The sequence below is a fragment of the Heterocephalus glaber genome, unplaced genomic scaffold (assembly GCF_053883595.1).
Source record: "Heterocephalus glaber isolate CG9 unplaced genomic scaffold, H.glaber_assembly_v1.0 deba00001452, whole genome shotgun sequence".
NCBI lineage: Eukaryota > Metazoa > Chordata > Mammalia > Rodentia > Bathyergidae > Heterocephalus > Heterocephalus glaber.
The window spans coordinates 21,442,259-21,460,395 of NW_028258302.1; the positions used below are offsets into that span (position 1 = coordinate 21,442,259).

Here is an 18,137-nt window from a genome sequence, read left to right on the forward strand (position 1 = left end):
CAAAGCCATATCCCAGGTCAGATCTTCCAAACAGAGAACTATTCAAAATAAAATTCATTCCATCAGCTCGTATTAACTAAATACCTACTGTGTGGCAGGCACTATGTTAGGCTTTGGGGAGGTAGCAGCTAACACAGGCTCTGTCATCCTGGAGTTTACAGTCTGTTGAAATGAACCATGCTCCTGGAGACATGAGTTGGGTCTTGCAGAGTGGCTGCAGGGGTCAGCAGTGATGTGTGCCAGTCATAACAGAGAGCAGGTGGCAAGCAGTGAGTGCTTGGGAAATGGTGGTCTTACTGATCTTCCACACCAGGCTCTCAGCAGCCACTTGGCTGGGGCTGACATACCTTTACCTGCACATCCTGCCCTTAGGCAGAGACCATTATCTCTGCTGCTCCAAACCCAAGAGTGAGCTTAGCAACAGTCTCGAGTCAGCCCCGGGGACAGAGGTAGGAGCTCAACAAGGCTTCCTACTCAGCTTTTCCCACTGCTCCAAGCAGTGGGCCTGGGACCACAGGGGCTGCACCAATCCTGGAAAGCCCTGCAGAGCTTTCCCCATTTGTCATTCAGATTTTCTGCAGACTGTCATGTGCTCAATGTCCCCAGGCTGAGTGGGAAGGACTATTTCTGGGTAGGAATCCCTTGCCCCCTGGATGAGCATTTTGAATGCTTTATGGAACTAAGGATTCTTTTCTTCATACAGAAATAGGCCCAGGTCGCACTGGGGCTGCTGAGATCCCTGCTACCTGCTTGCATGATAGATTGATTCTTTCTAATCATCCTCTTCATCGCCTGGCCAGCCAGCCAGCTGTTATTAGGCTCCATTGCCACACACAACTAAGCACCTCGAAATAATCCTCTGAGGCTTTGATTACCCTCATTTTACAGACGAGGGAATTGAGACTTACAGAGGTGAAGAAGCAAGTAGCCTGCGATTACAGGACTAGTAAAAATGAAGCTGGATCTGGATCCACAGTGTTGACCCATGTCCTGATTTATGACTTGATCCCTAATCTGCATAGACTCTGGTGGTCAGCATCATTAAGTAGGGCAGGAGGTGCAGGTGCAGTGGGATACAAGGTGATTTTCCTGGGCCGGTCCATTAGGAATTTTTGTTGCAAGTCCCTGACATCTCCACCAATTGTCCTTCCATTAGCCACACCCAGAAGTCCCCTCAGTGCTAGAAAGATAGCTGAGTTTGGAGTATCTCCTGCCTCCTCCCTGGCATCTGCACCTCCATACCTGGCCTCATGTCCAGAGTGCTCCCCACCTCCCACCGAAGCCCATGTGTGGCGCCACTCAGACACCACTTCAAACTGTCCCCCACCCCCCACATGGAAAGGAGGCTGAGATGATTTAGGAGAAAAACATTTTGTTTTGTTTTGATTTTTTCAGATAGAGTCTCACTGTGTAGTTCAGACTGGTCTTGAATTCACTATGTAGCCCAGGCTGGCCTGGAACGCATGGCAAGCCTCCTGCCTCAGCCTCTTGAGTGCTGGGATTATAGGCATGAGCCACCACATCTAGCTAAAAAAAAATTGCTTCTTGCAAAAAAAAAAAAGTATAAACTAGTCAGATTGCCAAGGCCTGGCTTTCCATGCTAAACACACACCAGGTACATGGGTTCTGCATGCTTGGATTCAACCAACAGCATACTGAAAATGTTTAAGGAAAACAAAAAAAACCTGTGTACTGAGCATGTACTCTTTTCCTTGTCATTATTCCCTAAAGTACAGTATAGCAACCATTTACTTACATTTACAATGTCTTAGGTATTATAAGTATCTAGAGATGATTTAAAGTACAGGGGAAGATTGCATTGGCTAAAGGCAAATGGTGTACCATTCAATTCAAGGGTCTTGAGCATCCTAAGATTTTGATATTCACAGGGGTCCTGGACCCAAAATCCCCATCCCATACCACACACACACTCACATTCATAACTACCAAAGTGGCTGAATTTCATCAGTTTGTTCCTGGGGAAAAACAGCCGTTTTCTCAGGTTACCGAGCCACCTGGGGCCTGCAGTGGAACATGCATCCATGTTCCAAATGCTGGGGTTAGTGTGGCTCTCCTCAGGGAGTCAACAGCTTATGGAAAGTGCTTATTTATTTGGGGAACTAGACAGACACAGTGACCCTGTTAGTTTTGCTTTCTCACTACAGGCAGAGTGTGGATTTGTTTTGGTTTTGCTGTGGTCTGTTGCAGCAGGATGGGATGTACGCACGGAGGCTAATGGCAGCGATTTTGTTAACTCCAGTCCTCACATCTTTGTGAGGGGTTATTTAGCCAGTTTTATAGAATTGCAGACCAGGGACTGAGACTCAGCCCCAGGAGTTTGCCCAAAGTCAGTGTGGGTGGCGGCAGAGCCAGCTGCCCCTTTCACCTGAGTCATCGCCTTGCGTCCAGCCGCCTCCTTCCCTGTCCCCTGGCCCCTCACCCACCTTGGTTGCCACCTCCTCCTGCTGTGTCATGCTGCATCTGCCCTCAAGTCTGTCCCTTGCTAGACAGTGGTCAACGCTGGGGCAGGCCCAGACTGTCTTGTCACCTCTGTGTCACCAGCTCCTGGTTTGGGCCTGGCACACAGGAGGTGCCCAGACAAGTCGGTGGCTGGTTTATCGGAGACATGAAGGTGGCCAGGAAGCTGAAGCTGCTGCAGGTGCTGCCTGCAACAGATGATGCCCGAGGCCTTGAGGGGTGGGGAGGATATGAGCTGCCTAGGCCAAGGGGACACCACAGCCCACAAGACCTGAGCCAGCAGCTTGACCTATCGTCCAAGCCTCCCAGTGAGGCTGCCACACGAAGGCCCACTCAGACCCAGGACTGGATGTGCACCTGACAAATGATGCCCTTGGGCGGGAAATGAACTCAGCCAGGATTCCCAGAAATAAGCAGCCTCCCCCCTCACCCTCCAGCAATGATCCATGTCCCAGTCATGAATTTGCTTTGGGAGTTAACCGACCCTGCAGGTGGCAGGGGTGGCTTGATGATGCCTGCTGCCCGAAAGAACCACCATCTGGGTACTTGCAGAGAGACTCTCGGCCCCAGATCACAATGGACTGTTCATCTTTTCAATGTATTTGCTTTAAAAAAGATTGCAAAAACTGAACAGTTGGAAAGGGAACTCAATTTAAACTGACTCATAATAGCTGGTTCAGCCAGGAAATGGTCACATGAACTAAGAAATCAACTGCTGCTTCATTTGATTTATTCATTTATTCTCTTCATTCCGAGAGGATTTGAAGGGAATTAATTAAAAGCATTATATGTTGTCTCACCCAGTAGCCCTGCCTATGCACTTGGGCAGTCATCAGCAGCTGAGCCAGCTGTCCTGTGGGTGAACTCGCTTGGCACCTGAAAGCCTGCAGGGTCTGCTCCATCTGGGCACTGGGGTTTGTCCATTCTGCCAACCCTGGCTCTCATCCCCTCCCCACTGCAAGCTGGCTCCACTGAACCACTTTTCATAGTGTCTTCAGGATGCTAAGGAGCCTGACAACCAGTTGAGATAACATAGACAAAGGAACACTGGACCGAGGGTCTAGAAACCTGAGTTCAAATCCAGACTCTGCTAGTTACTACCTGGTACCTTTGGGCATCACTTTGCCTTTATGAACTTCAGGGTAATTAGAAATATTGGGGTGTTGATGTCTTTTGGAATTGTTCAGGAATTTCATAACTGCCCCTGTTGAACACTTACTCCACACTAGGTGATACACTAAGGGTTTTGGCTATTTTCTCTCATTTAATATACAAACAGCCCTAGCCTATGAGGAGGTTGGGGCAAGGACTGTGTCTCTTTAGTTCCTTTCTCTTGCCAGCATCTGTCATGGAATTTGGCAGGAAGGAAGTGCAATAATTTATGTATAGTAGCCCTGGGATTCCTTTCCAGCCTGCACTGCTGGCTTTCAGTGTGGTGGATGCAACAACACAGTGCTTGGTACCCAGTACCTCCCTGTCTCCATCTGGTTATCCAAGTAGATTTTCCCAAGGCTGCAGGACTCAGTACCTCTGAGCTCTCAAATACAACAGTCACATCAGTTTTCCAGGCAGGGAGTGAGTCAGCAGGACGTTGGGTTCCCTGATGCTCTGCCTGAATCCAAACTAAAGGCTGGTCAGTTCCCGCAGTCTCTCCCAGAATTCTGGCAGGCTCTCTGCTGACTTTGTTTTAAATGCATTTGCCTGCTCCAGGGGATGCCGACACCCTTGCCCTTAGCAGTGACCACAGGGTAAAATATATCCAATCACACCCTGAAGGAGGCTCATTTTGGTTGCACAAAAAGCCAAGGTTGCAGGGGCTTGCCTTGGCCTTGCCCCAGGGGCCTGGCCTCTGCTGTACCACTAACCCACAGGGCATAGTCACCATTTGACCCACTTCACCTTCCTCCCACAAGTGCCCCTCCCTGTGGCCAACTAAATAAGCCCACTTAGTGTCCAGGGCCCTGGGTCAGAGCTGGAAGAGCCTCCAGGAATCTCCTTCATTTTAGGTGAAGAAAAGGGGCCAGGAGACAATGTGCTCTGAAAGGCAGTAATGGCTGCTGCTGGAAGTTTGATGCCGTTATGATAGGGGAAGCCAGGCATGTCCGAATCCTAGCCCTGGAAGTCACTCCCCTCTCTCCCCAATGGGTCCCCAAGAGAAATGAGCACACAAGCTCCAGCTCCATGATGACCAGGGTACCTAGAACTCTAACATCACCTGGGCTCATATTGTAACCCCCCTGGGGAAGAAGCTATCCTGGACCCCATGGCAGGTTCAGACCCCAAAAGCTCCAGGCCTGATGTGGGGCCAGAGGCACAGAGGAAAGAATGGAAAGGAGAGGGAGATAGAGACAGTATCATTGCCCATGTGGGATGAATCCAGGGCCTCGTGTGTGTCTACTCTGCTACCACACTACATCCCCAGGCCTGAACAGAGGGCCAGAGCCCTGCTACCCCAAATGACTTGACAGGCACAGGCAAGGAGCAGAGCTGCCATCTGGCTTCCCATTACATGGAGACCTGGGAACTAGCACATGTGGCCCTTACGCCTGGTCATTCAGCTAATGCACCCTCTTCCCTTAGCGGGTGGCCTGGATCAAAAGTGGACAGAGAGCTGCCCTGGGGTGAGAGGAGACAAGGCTGAGAATTCTTTTGTGCCTGCAGCTGGAATTGCAGGAACCCAGGTTCCCTAGAGCCGAGAGTCTTTCCTGCGAGAGCTCCCCAGGGTTCTTTATTCTAGAACCTGATCTTCCTAGCCTGCTTTAAGACCTGATCTAGCCATTCATAGCCATGCTTCCTGCTCCAAACTGTAAAGTATGTGTAGACTGAGGAGTTGATTGAGTAAAAAGTCTGCTCATAATTACCCAGAAGGCCACAGGTCTCCATGCCACCAGGTCAAGATCATGGACTCAGTCAGGTCAGAAAGCCCCATGTTCAATGCCTGGCTCCTCCATTTATAACCATGTGACCCTGTGCAAGTTACGTGAGTTCTTCAAGCCTCCCTCATTAGCAAAGTACATCAGATGATACCTACTTCATAAGGATAAATAAAATAACAAATATAAAGCACCTAGTGCATAGTAATGGTCGGTGACTGGCTAAGATCATTACACAGGAGGTGGTCAGCTGTCCTGAGAGCATTAGAATACTGTAAACAGTATAATCTTAATCTGGTCATCCAGGGAGCACTTCACCATCATCTTGGGGTCACTACTGTACAATGGACCTTGGTTCATTCTTTCATCCCAGGAAGAGCAGAGACCGTTGACTCCAAGGTTCCAAAGGACGTTTGGAGCCATCTGGTTCAAACCGGCACACTATACAGGATCCTTTAGATCGTCCATCCAAGGTGTCCACTAACCTCTGCGTAACTGCTTCCGGTGACAGGAATCTCACTACTCTGCTGGGGGTAAGAGTTAGGAATTTAGGAACCAACACTTAAGCAGAAAATCCATCATTCATAGAATGTGGGGCATGAGGAGCTGCCCGGTCTCTTAAGGCTGTTATTGTATCCCTACTTCCTGCTTAAGCCAGATTCTAGGTTTGGGGCCCCCTGTCTCTGTCACTCTAGTGTGAGAGGTCCCCGTGTGAATTCTAATCTTCTGGGTCTCTAGTGTGTTCTTCATCACTCTTTGTTTCTTCCATCTTTTGTTCACATCTCTACTGAGACATCCACTTATTTATAGACACAAAGCTCCATGCCCTTCTCCAAAGGATTATCAGGATGTTTAGGAAATACAGCCCTTAGAGCAACAACTTGTGGATAAATACAAAGCGTCGGGGCCAGGGAAAAAAATCACAGGAGATGTGACCCCATTGGCAAGATCCTGTGTCGGGGAGCAGATCTGAATTCCACCTCTGCCTCTTTCTGGCTGAGCAATAGACTCAACGTGCATAGTCTCTGGGCCTTCGTCTCCTCGCCTGAGAAGGGGCTCTAGTAACACTTTCTTTATAAGGCCATTAAAAGGTCTAAATGGGGCCATATATAAAACACTTGCCAAAGTGCTGTCAAGCACAGGCAATCTGTAGCCACTATTTTTGTTATTGTTGTTATTGCAGTGTGTTTCTGTATGTATGTTACTGTTGCAGTGTGATAGGGCCAGGGATTTAGCTCAGTGGTTCTGCCACTTGCCTTATAACTGCAAGGTCCTGAGTTCCATCCCTGGTACCAAAAAAAAAAAAAAAAAACCAGCCAGATGAACTATTGCAGTGTGATTATCCAGTGCTGTAATGGAGCTGTGAATTGAGCCAGTAGCTTTCTAGCAATCAAAGCAAAAACAAAAGCTGAGCATAGTGGCACACACTGACATCCCAGCACTCTGGGAAGCTGACACAAGAAGATAGAAAGTTCAAGCCCACCCTGGACAACTTAGAGACTTAGTGAGACACTGTCTCAAAATTAAAAATGAAAGAACTGAGGTGTAGCTCAGTCCATGGCCTTGGGTTCAATCCCCACAACCTACAACAAAACAAGACAGATAAACACACATTTCTCATGCCCATGAGGGTACTGCAGATGCCAGCCCCACAGGAAACAAGGCCTCCGTTTCACCTGGCTCGCTGTCTGTGAGTTGCACCTTTTCCTTTTAGCAGCTGAGAGCTCAACTGGTTCCACTGGCTTTGCTTTTGGCAAGCTCGAGAGGCTGGGTAGAGGCAAAGCCTAGGTCCAAGGAGAATGTCCTGGTTGGGAATGGTCTCTCTGCAAGCTTCTGTCTTGCCCGCCTGTACAGAAATGTGCTGGGGATACTGCAGCAGGGACTTCTGTAGGCAGTTTTGGCTTTGACTGGGGTGAGCACCTGGGCCCTTGGAAAACTCAATTAGGTGACAAGTCTCCAGTTGGGTTTTCATTTGGGGGGTTCTACATTTTGTAACCAAGCAGCTGTGAAGGATGACACTTCCTGGGACTGTTGCGCATGAATCTCAGGCTCAGAGAGCAGTGGAAGAGTGGGGTTAACAAGCCCTGCCACATCCTTCTGCACAAGTTCGATAGAGAATGCCCACTCATCTCAAAATACAAGCCATTGTTCCTAGGAGAAAAAGAGAGCCGGTGTGTATTGAGCACCTACTGTGCACTATGGGGACAGAGCCAAGTTGGTGATTTTCCTAGTCACCGTGGAAGTGTGGGTGATATTACACCTGGAAATAGGTTTTGCTTTTTTGTTTTTGTTTTCATTTTTGGTTTGTTTGTTTGAGACAGGATCTCACTGTGTAGTTCAGGCTGGCCTTGAGCTCACTATGGAGCCCATGCTGGCCTCAGATTTACATAGATCCTCCTGCCTCGGCCTCCCAAGTGCTGGGATTACAAGTATGGACCACCAAGCCTGGCTTGCATTTTCATTTTTAAAGTTGAGGAACCTGAAGCTCAGGGAGGTTATGTGCTTTGTCCAAGAGCACACAGCCAGCAATTAGCAAACCATTCTAATTCCAGTGTGTCTGACTCTGAACCATTCCCTATTAACCGCTCCTTGGTGCTGCTCTTATGACAAGCTTGCTAACCTTAAAGGCCTATAACCTAGTTAAGAAAATAAGACATCAGGGCTGGGGATTTAGCTCAGTGGCACCGAGCCTGCCTTAAGCACAAGGTCCTGAGTTCAGTCCCAGGTACAAAAAAAAAAAAGACATCAACCTTAAAGCAGAGTAGTAACGGTACCAAACACTACATCTGAGGGCCTAGACACCAAGGCCTGCTGTGATTTAGACAAAGGAGACTCTCCCTCCAGTGGGCAAGGAAGGCTTCTGGAGAAGCGGCGGACCTTGCAGAACAGGACAGCCCTGAGGGGCTGTGAGCAAGGCAGGAGGCCAGAGGGCCTGGGACTGGCAATGCCCAAGATCCAGAGGCAGGAAGGAGAATATTCTGGGAGGGCCAGCAACCCAAGCCAAGGGTTTTCAAGAATGTTGGGAGAATTGGTTGGAGAGATGAGCAGGGTCAGAATTCAGGGCTTGGCTTGAGTTTTCACAAATGGACGTATTTATCTATCAGTCAGCAAATGGGTCTTGGGGGGCTACCATGTGCCAGGAACTGAGAGGACAGTGATCTGACTGCTCCATTCCATGAAGTGAGACCTCAGTACTCAGGCCCTGTACACATCCTTCAGCCAGGGACAGCTACACAGTGCTTCTTGAACTTGCCTGCTGGTCTGGCCCTCGGCCTGGAGAATCATTGATCTCACAGCGGACTGGGAGGAAATGCTGTGCTGTTGTCCTTGTTTTTCAAAAGAACAGGCTGATATCCCAGGAGATTTGTTCAGGGTCACACAGCCTGGGAGGACACCCACACCAGGGTGCTTCCTACTGCCCCATAGAGACCCCTGATCCAAGGTACCTGCTGGCCCAGGTATGCAGCTAGCAGATGGCAGGGCCAAGCCAGGAATTCCACTCTCATAACCCCATTTAGGGACCCAGGAAGGGCTGTGATGGGAGAGCAATCAGCCTTTGGAGTGTGGTCCCTCCTAAAGTAGGGCCCTGCCCTGGAGATGCCTGAGCACTTGTGGTCTCCACAGCACCATCTTGTGGTAGCCCTAGAAGGGCGCACTTCATGGAGGAAAAGGGCTTGGAAGCCACTTGGGCTCCTCCATGCCCAGCTCCTAGAAGGCACTTGCTGGGGAGGACCCAATGACTACCTTCCATTGAGAGCTTGTGCAGAACTTGGCAGCTGCTCCTAATTCCTGAGAAATTTGCATACTACCAGTGTTGTCCTTCATTTTCCCATTTTACTACATAAGCATTTATTAGGCACCAAAGACATAAAGAGGGGAAGGAGTTAGTATTTACCAAATGCGTGCTATGACAACTGTTTCTGGACAACACCTCATGAAACCGTCCCAACAGCCTGCAAGTTCAGGATTCTTGGGGTGTTCTCCAGATGAGGAAATGCCCCTGCCGGCAGTGGCATTGCAAGGCTAGCAACAGAGCCCTGCCCTGCTGGTATCGGAGCCAACCATCTGCCTGTCCCGGTATGGCCAGGCATCCTGGCACAGCCACCCAAAACATGTTTTTGCTTCATTATCCTTTTTTTCCCCCAGATAAAAGTCAAAAGAAAATAATCGGAGCAAAGATTTTCTTACAGGAAAAGACAAAGGGATAAAAATCTAATCCCATTAGTGACAAGTCACCTTTTATCAATGACCAAAACTATACAAAATCCGGGTCATGTGCCCCTTTTTCCTAGATGGACTATGTTTTGAGAATCCCACAGCATCCCAGAAATGACCAGGAGGTCCCTGTCATTTGGCAGGTGGGGAAGTCATTGACAGAGGGGAAGAAAGGGCCATGGCCAAGTTCATGATGTGATTCTATTTTCCCTGGGCTGAAAGGGAGTCACCCGTCACTGATGACCCCCACCACTGGGATTTGAGCCTTGGCTATGGAATTTCGTGGACACATACCTATGTTCCCAGGGACATTAAAAATGATGCAGGGGCGGGGGATTTAGCTCAGTGGTTCCGCCACCTGCCTCGCAAGCACAAGGTCCCGAGTTCGATCCCAAGTATCAAAAAAAAATGATGCAGGCTGCGAGTGGATCTCAGCCAGTCGCCCCACCCCCACCCCAGGAACCCCACAGTTGGCAGGTTGTTCGTGCAAGGAGCTGGCAGGGTTTGGCATTAACTTAGTTCCACCACTTGCCCTGACTGTCACCAGCCGCCAGTGCATTATTTGTTTCAGAAATAGACTTGAAAATCTGCTGCCAGGCATAACAATACAGAGCTGGAGTCCCAGCTACTTGGGAGACTGAGGCAGGAGGATCACTTGTGCCCGAGAGTTTGAGGCCAACCTGGGCAAAATAGTAGATCCTGTTGAGAGAGAGAGAGAGGGAGGGAGAGAGAGAGAGAGGGGGAGGGAGGGAGGAAGAAGAAGAAGGAGGAGGAGGAGGAGGAGGACGAGGAGGGGGAGGTTGCAAGGACTGAGAGAGGTAAGGGCCCAAACACAGGAAATCTTATTTTGAGCCTAGACTATTTTGCAGTCAAATTAAGTATGTTACAGTTGAAATATGAGCACCTTTCAACGCAGAAGTTCTGTCAGGAAGTGAACCTGACGTCCCAGTCCCAAGAACATCAAAAGATGAGTGGACTTGGACTTGCTGGACCCTAACCAATGCTTCAGACTGCAGGCAGCTGTGACCGTTAGCAGGATAATAACTGCTGTGGATTTAGGTTTCCCAGCCACAGACACTTTCATATAGCTTTCCAATTTGTATCATTTCTCCTTACCAGGGGTAATGCCTATTCGATATCTTTATATCGACCTCACAATCTCTATTTAGATTTATTTTAAAAGGAAACCTTACCTGAAATGGAAACTCAGTATTGTGTGTCATATAGAAAAGGAATAGTTAAAAAATAATAATAACAATACATTAAAAACAAAACCATGCTGGAACTGAGGCATAGCTCAGTGGTAAAGCACATGCTTAGCATATGCAAGGCCCCAGGTTCAATCCCTAGAAATAAATTAATAAAGACTATTAAAACCTAGCTTGATACTGTCACCTGACAAAGGATCTGAGCCTGAGCTTCTTTTCCTTTCTTTTTTTTCCTTTTAATTTTTTTATTGTTCAATTTTTTAATTTTTGCACTACTGCAGACCTAATACTCAATTGAATCTGGGGCTTTGTGCATGTGAGGCAAGTGCTGTACTACCGAGCTACAACTCGGCCCTTTTCAGTCTTTGTTTTGAGACAGGGTCTCACTAAGCTCCCCAGGCTGGCCTCGAACTTGTGATCTTCTTGTGTTAACCTCCTGAGTAGCTACTATTATAGACATGTACCGCTGCACACAGCTATCTTCCCTTTAAAAAAGGAAGAGGACTAGGGATATAGCTCAGGGGTAGAGTGCTTACCTCGCATACATAAGGCCCTGGGTTTGATTCCCAGCACTGCCAAAAAAAAAAAAAAAAAAAATATATATATATATATATATATATATATATATATATATATATATATTTGATCACAAGGGAAAGTGGAACAGGAGAATGGGAGAGAAAAAGTAGGCGTATCTCAATTCCATGATGATATTTGCTCTGTGTGACTTTGGACATGTTACTGTCTCTCTGAGCTTTCCCACCATAAAATAGTAAAATAGTGGTCACACTTACTAACGTCCCTCCTAGGATCAATGCAAGGAGTAAATGACATAACAGGTGTAGGAAGCAGTCAGTCCTGAGCCTGTCCTAAAGGAAGCTGTGATCTTGGGCTGGAGATTTAGCTCAGTGGCACTGTGTCCGCCTCGCAAGCGCAAGGTCCTGAGTTTGATCCCCAGTACTGCAAAAAAACAAAAAAAAGAAGTTGTGATCTTGATAGAGAAGAGAGGAGGAGAAAGATTTCAAGAAAGGGAATTCCCATGCTGGGGATATGGCTCAGTGATAGAGCACTTGCCTAGTATTGTGAGGTCCTAGGTTACACCCCAGCACTGCAAAAAATAAAAATAAAGAAAAAAGTGGGCTAGGGATTTAGCTCAGTGGTTTCACCGCCTGCTGCGCAATCACAAGGACCCAAGTTCGATCCCAGTACAAAAAAAAAGAGAAGAAGAGAGAGAAAGAGAATTCCAGAATCTGGTTTTAAAACAAGCAAACCCAAAACCCTTTGAGGCAAAATCTCCCACTCCTATTTATCCCCTGCCCCTAAAACTTGGGCCACTGTTCCTGCCCTGATGTTTACAAGACAAAACCCAGGCGTGAAGTTCATCAGTGCTCATGAGTACGGCTGCCCACCCTGACCCTTGAGTCTCAAAGCTGCCACATGGTTGAAAATTATGTCTGAGCTGTCACTCGACACCAGCTGGCCAGCCCGCTCTTTCAGCTCCGTGATAGCAGGCATCACATTTGATGTGATTTATTTCCTTTGCATGGAATTCCATCCACCAGTTGCTTTGTCCTCAGACAAACCCAGCTTTAGTCCCTTGGGGGGAGCAAGGAGAGTTCAGACAGAACCGATTAATTTCCAGGGTCCGGAGGTGCAGTAATAGGGTTATCACTTTGCATGGCCAAATGAAAGAGGTGGGAATCAAAAAGGAGAAATGAAGGCTTAGTCGTTCCCCTAAAGAATTCATCCCAAATCCTGATAATACATCCAAACAGGCTCCTCTAAGCGATTCTTCCTGGTGTGAACCTCCTTCCCCTGCGGGAGCCAGGGCGTTCAGTCAAAGCCCCTTTTCTCCTTTCTCAGTCTCTCTCCCTTTTGTCGCTTCTCTCCGAGTTTATTATGTCCGTGTGTGTGTCTTTGCAACAGATTCCGTTTGTGTTAGACACAGTCTGCATCATTTCCTTCAAGTGCTGTCTGGTGGACCCGCAGCCGAGAGATAATTCCCTCCTTCGTTTCCTACCTTATCACTCACCACACACGTGAAACCCTGCTGGGAGAGAGAAAATCCACCCATTTTGCTTCTTGAACTTGGGATGCTTTGGTCTTTGTAGCCAGAAAAATCTCATTATTGACAACGTGATGGGTATGCGGGATGCGTGCTGCCACCTCGCCAGCCTCTTTGCTGCAGTTTCAGCTCAGCTCCTCGCACTGGCAGTGTGGACTGCCTGGAAAGCTCTGCTTGGCGGGTGTGTCTGTATAAGGAAGCCACTGTAGGGAAAAGGATGGACTGACAGAGGTCAGACAGAGGTGGCCGTTCCCATCTGCGAAGTGCCCTTCGCCATACAAAATGGTTCTCCAGGGGGCTCTGTACAGAGTAGGGCCCCCTTGGCACTTTTTTAAGAATGTTGAGGTTTGCAAAACTTCAATTCATACACCATTTTCAAGAGCGGGGGTATAGGGTGAGCTGACATTTGCTGCTGTGAACAAGCTGTCCCTTCTCAGCCCTCAGTGGGTTCTGTAAAGCTGCAATAATCCCCAGATTGCTAGCAGAACCGAATGGCCACAGTGCCATCCCAGGAGTCCACAGTGAACTGCCAAGGCATGATAAGAGCAGTATGAAGTGACTTAGCTAAATCCTGATTGATAAAAGGAAAGCAGAGTTGTGGAACCACAGGAAAGTCTTGGGGGGTTCTGGCCTTTGCATTTAAAAATGGCAAAGTTGGGGGCTGGGGATTTTGCTCAGTGGTTCTGCCGCCTGCCTCAAAAGCCCAAGGTCCCAGGTTTGATCCCCGGTACCAAAAAAAAAAAAAAAAGGCAAAATTGGGAAACATTGTGTGATGTGTATTTTACCATAATGGAAAATTTAAAACAAAACAAGTGGAGGGGGAAGTGTTTAAAGCATAGTCTGCAGCTCTTCGGCTGCTCCCCGGTCACTCCCACCACCCAGCAGGCATCCCCACTTCCCACCACCCTGAGTGCCCAAAACAGTTGCCGCTGTTAGTGGCTGGCTAACATCAGATGTTGGGGCTGTGCCCTCCCCAAAGACGACCTCACGTACCCACCATTCTGCAGAGTTGCCACGCTGATGGTCTGCAGAGCAAGAAGAGCAAAGCAGACACTGCCCAGCTGTGTGTCAGACTCCATCCCATGCACACAACCAGGGCCTAGGAAATCAGGAGTGTTATCTGATAGGTTCAGCACTCCTGATCCAAAGATCTGAAATCCAAACTGCTCCAAAACTCAAGATGTTTTGAATGCCCACATGATGCCACAAGTGAAAAATCCCACACCTGACTAAGGCACAACACAAGTCTGCTACAAGAATAAAATTACCTTTTGCTATGTGTATAAGATGTATATGAAACATGAGTGAATCTGGTGTTTGGGTCTCATCCCTGGATTATCTCAATATGTATATGTAAATATTCTAAAATCAGAAACACTCAAGCATTTCAGAGAAGGGATACCCAACCTGCATCTCCATTTTACAAATAAGAAAGCCGAGCCTCCAAGTTCTTAAAGATCTGACCTCAGTTAATACAGTGGCATAAGCAAGATTTGAATCCAAATTTCTCTTATGCCAAAAGCTAAGCACTGGTGCTTTCCAGGCTTTGAGTACAGGACCCCTTTTCCGATGACAAGCATGAGACTACACGTGCAAGTAGTCCTGCTACAGTGTTGACTGACTGATGGAGAAAATATGGTGGAGCACTTGCCTCACAGATGCAAGGCCCTGGGTTCCACCCCCAGTTCTTAAGGAAGGGAGGGAGGGAGGGGGAGGGGAGGGATGAGACTTGTTACTCTGAATCCAGGAATTCTGGGATACATAACAGCATATGCACACAGTCTTAGAACCATGATCGTCGATTCTGAGACTTTAGAAATGTTTAACTGGTGTCAGGTTGGTGCCCAGATGGCTTCTCAGGCCCTATTGTCACTCTGGATCGTTGCCCCCAGAGATTAGGCCCCCTGAGCTCTGTCACACATCAGCCAAGAGGTCGGGGAACCCTGAGCCTCCTTTTCACATAGGCTGTGCCTGCGAGGTAGAAGCTACACTCTGTGGTGGTTGTTAGGTGCGGGGGGGGGCGGGGGCCTGAGCCTCCAAATCTCAGTCTGAGGTTGGGGAGGAGGCTAAGGCAGGGTTGGCTTTCAGGACCCTTCATTTCCTCGCCGCCCGCCCCGCTGAAGGCTGCTGTCTTTCACAGGAGGGGTCACTGGCCCAGAACAAAGCTCTACAAATGAGCGGCTGAAGAGCAGAGGGGCACGTTAAATGCTCTTCTGGGTACTGTCAGCAGAGTTAGCACTCTCCATTTGCTTTTTCCAGTGTTCAGAGATCCCCAGCCATAGCTGCCAGGAAGAACTTGTGCCAGGAGGTGAGAACAGCAGGGAAAGACCCACACACACACCTTGCATTTATTCTCAGCATGAAGGTTTCATACTGTGGAGTCTCCTTTCTTTCATTCATTCCACACACACTAATGGAGCACCACATGCATGCCACAAAGTGGTAAACCCAAAGACAATAATCCCAGCCCTGCAGAACTCAACATTCACCAGTAAGACTTTAAAAAGAAAATTGGGCCGCAATCAGATAGTGACCCATGTGATGGAGAAAAGTAAAGCAGACAAGGGGCTGGGGCACCGGGTAAGGGTGGGAGATTGCCTTGAACTGTCCTTGTGGGGGACAGCAGAGCTGGGAGGGGAGGGAGGGAAGCATGTGAATATGATTGAGGGGAAGAGCAGCAAAGTCATGCAGGGCTTCTGGGGCCATCGTGATGACCTTAATTAGACTCCATGAGAGGACTCAAGCATAGAGGTAACATGATCCTGCTATGCTTCAGTGTAACCACAAGATTTGCCCACTCTTAAGTGTATAACTCAGTGATTTTTAGGAAATATACTGAGTTGTGCAACCATTACCACCACCCCAGAAAAACACCTCATGTCCATGACTTACATTGTAAATGGATGGGTCTGGATCCCGTGTGAAAGAATAAAAGAAGGTGGTAAAAGCAAGCTGGGCATGGTGGCACACATCTGTAATCCCAGCACCCTGGGAGGCTGAGGCAGGAGGATTGAAACTTGGAGCCCCATCTGAGCACTTTAGTGAGACACTGACTCAAAATAGAAAATTAAAAAGGGCTCCAAAGGAACTGGGATCGATCTCAAGAACTGGAGAAGAGAGAGAGAGAGGGAGGGGGGTATTGGAAAACACGTGTTTCACTGTGCATGTGATTGACAGGAAGTCCTGAGGGTGGAGGGGTAAAGAAGGGACTTATAATCCTTTCTTTTTTTTTAACTCCCAGAGGTTTGACGCCTCCTCAGTGCTAAAGTTATAACAGGATGAAAGCCTGCCAGCTCTGCCAGTAAAAGCAGATGTTAATAAGATGCAGAGAACTGTTTAAAAATGGGAAATCCAGGCAAAGGCTGCACGTGTCTCTGACTCCTGAACTTGAAGATGATCCCCACCCTCTTCTACATCAAAATCTGAATATTTATAAAGGTGTGGGGTGAGGTTGATAGCTTTAAAATTTACAAGAGGCAAAGCTGATGGCAGCAGCAGGGATAAATCCAAACATGTTTTGGCAAACACTGCGCCCCTACAGCAGAAAGGCGGCTGGCTCTTCTCAGGCGGATGATCCAGAGATCATGGCGCCTGTTGGACCCTGAAAATGGAACTGGAGGGAGGATTTTCTGTATATTGTCTAGAAGGCTGAAATCTTTGATAATATAAGTTTTGAGACCAAGCAGTGGATTCAGATTTATTTTTTCTTTCCCAGCAGCTACTATAGTCAATGTCTTCCTTGCCCAAGGCAGGTTTCCCTCCTCAGGGTCCCACTCCTGGGACCTGTGGGAGTTGGGCTCTGACTTCCTATGCGGTTCCCTCTAGGGTGCTTCCTGCTGGCTTCTGCTAGCTCACACCTGTGCATCGCTAAGAGCCAGCCATGAAGCCTCTCTCCAGGTTTACAACCATGCAGCCCGCAAAGCCCCGTCACCCAGCACAGCTGACCGGGAAAGCAGCTCCCCGTCAGCTTCAGAGAAGGGAAAATGCATTTCCAGCTCACCGGCCGCCCTGGCTTGGTTTGCCTGCTCTCTGGACTATTTTATAAGGTTCAACTGCAAGGCTTACTTCGAGGTCACAGGCCTTTTTTTTGTTTTGTTTTGTTTTGCTTTTCCTAGTTGCTTTCTGTCGATTCGAGCAGTTGCTCAAGAATTCTCCTGTTACCACTGCTGACCAGAAGGGGGCCCGGGCCTCCTGCAGTAGCACCAGGGCTGAAATGTGGCTCTCCAGTGAGCCAGATTCAACTGGGCAGAGAGGGTACCCTGAGCTCCAGAGAGAGCTGCCAGCCTTGTCGTCACCTGGAATCCTTTTGGCACTGTGAGCAACCATAACCCACATGTGAGCCCTGTGCTTGTGGTTACTGCAACAGCAGAGAGATTGGCCCCAAGTACCTGGCAGCTCTCCATGTGGCCTGGGTTCTGGTCTCACCTTGTGTCTCTGCTGTGTGACCTGGGCTGAGCCCCACCCCCTCTCTGAGTCCAGTTCCTTATCTGCTGAGGGAAGTTGCTGCAGTGAAATCTCTTTGATCTCTCAGGGCCCTTTCGGCCTTGCCAGCAACACAACTACCTGAAACCCCTCACAGGGAGCAGACTCTGAGCACAAACTCCAAGGATTAAGCCCTCTGCCAGAGCATTATCTCCCTGGAAGCAGGAGTGAGGTCAGTTCTGTGCCACAAACTCCTCTAACCTCAGAGCCAGGGAGTGATCAGAGAGCTTGGTTCTCTCTAGGTTCCCAAACTCTCATGCACCTAGAACCCTTCATTCAAAAGCTCTGACCTGGAAGCTGAACAGGAAACACCAACACTGTGGTCAGAAACTGGGGCCCAGAGAAAAGAAGCCACCCCATGTCACTCACCAAAGAGTGGGCAGAGCCAAACAAAGCCATCCCACTAGGACACATTCTCCAGGGACCACCTGCATGTGCGGCTCCCCAGGATGTGCAGGAACTGGGATTCCAAAGGAAGCACAGGGCAGGTGCTGACTTCCTCTGTTTGTTCACTATGCTGGCTTCTTCCCTGCACTGTGACCTAATCCTTATAGACCCACAGGCCCAGGATCTTTACCATCGTCCTCTTTTAGGAGAAGTTAAGTAATTTGGCTCAAGTGACAGAGCTCAGAAGCGACAGAACTGGTGTCAAAGTCCATTCGCTGGCTTTCCTGGTGGACAGCAGTTTATGTATTTGCCATTCCCTCATCCATCCCGTTCCTTACTGAGCACCCAGTCTGTACCAGCTACAGTCCTAGGCCGGCCACACTGCTGTGAAAAGGCTGCTGGAGTGTCTGCCCTCGCTTGCCTTGGTGT

The 18,137-nt window shown here is 48.6% G+C and overlaps 1 protein-coding gene across 10 annotated transcripts in view; it reads left to right on the plus strand.

Moving 5' to 3' along the window:
• The window catches only part of Tmco4 (transmembrane and coiled-coil domains 4), an 88,970-nt gene that overhangs the window by 55,491 nt on the left and 15,342 nt on the right, over positions 1-18,137 (plus strand). The gene's annotated exons all lie outside the window — the stretch shown is intronic.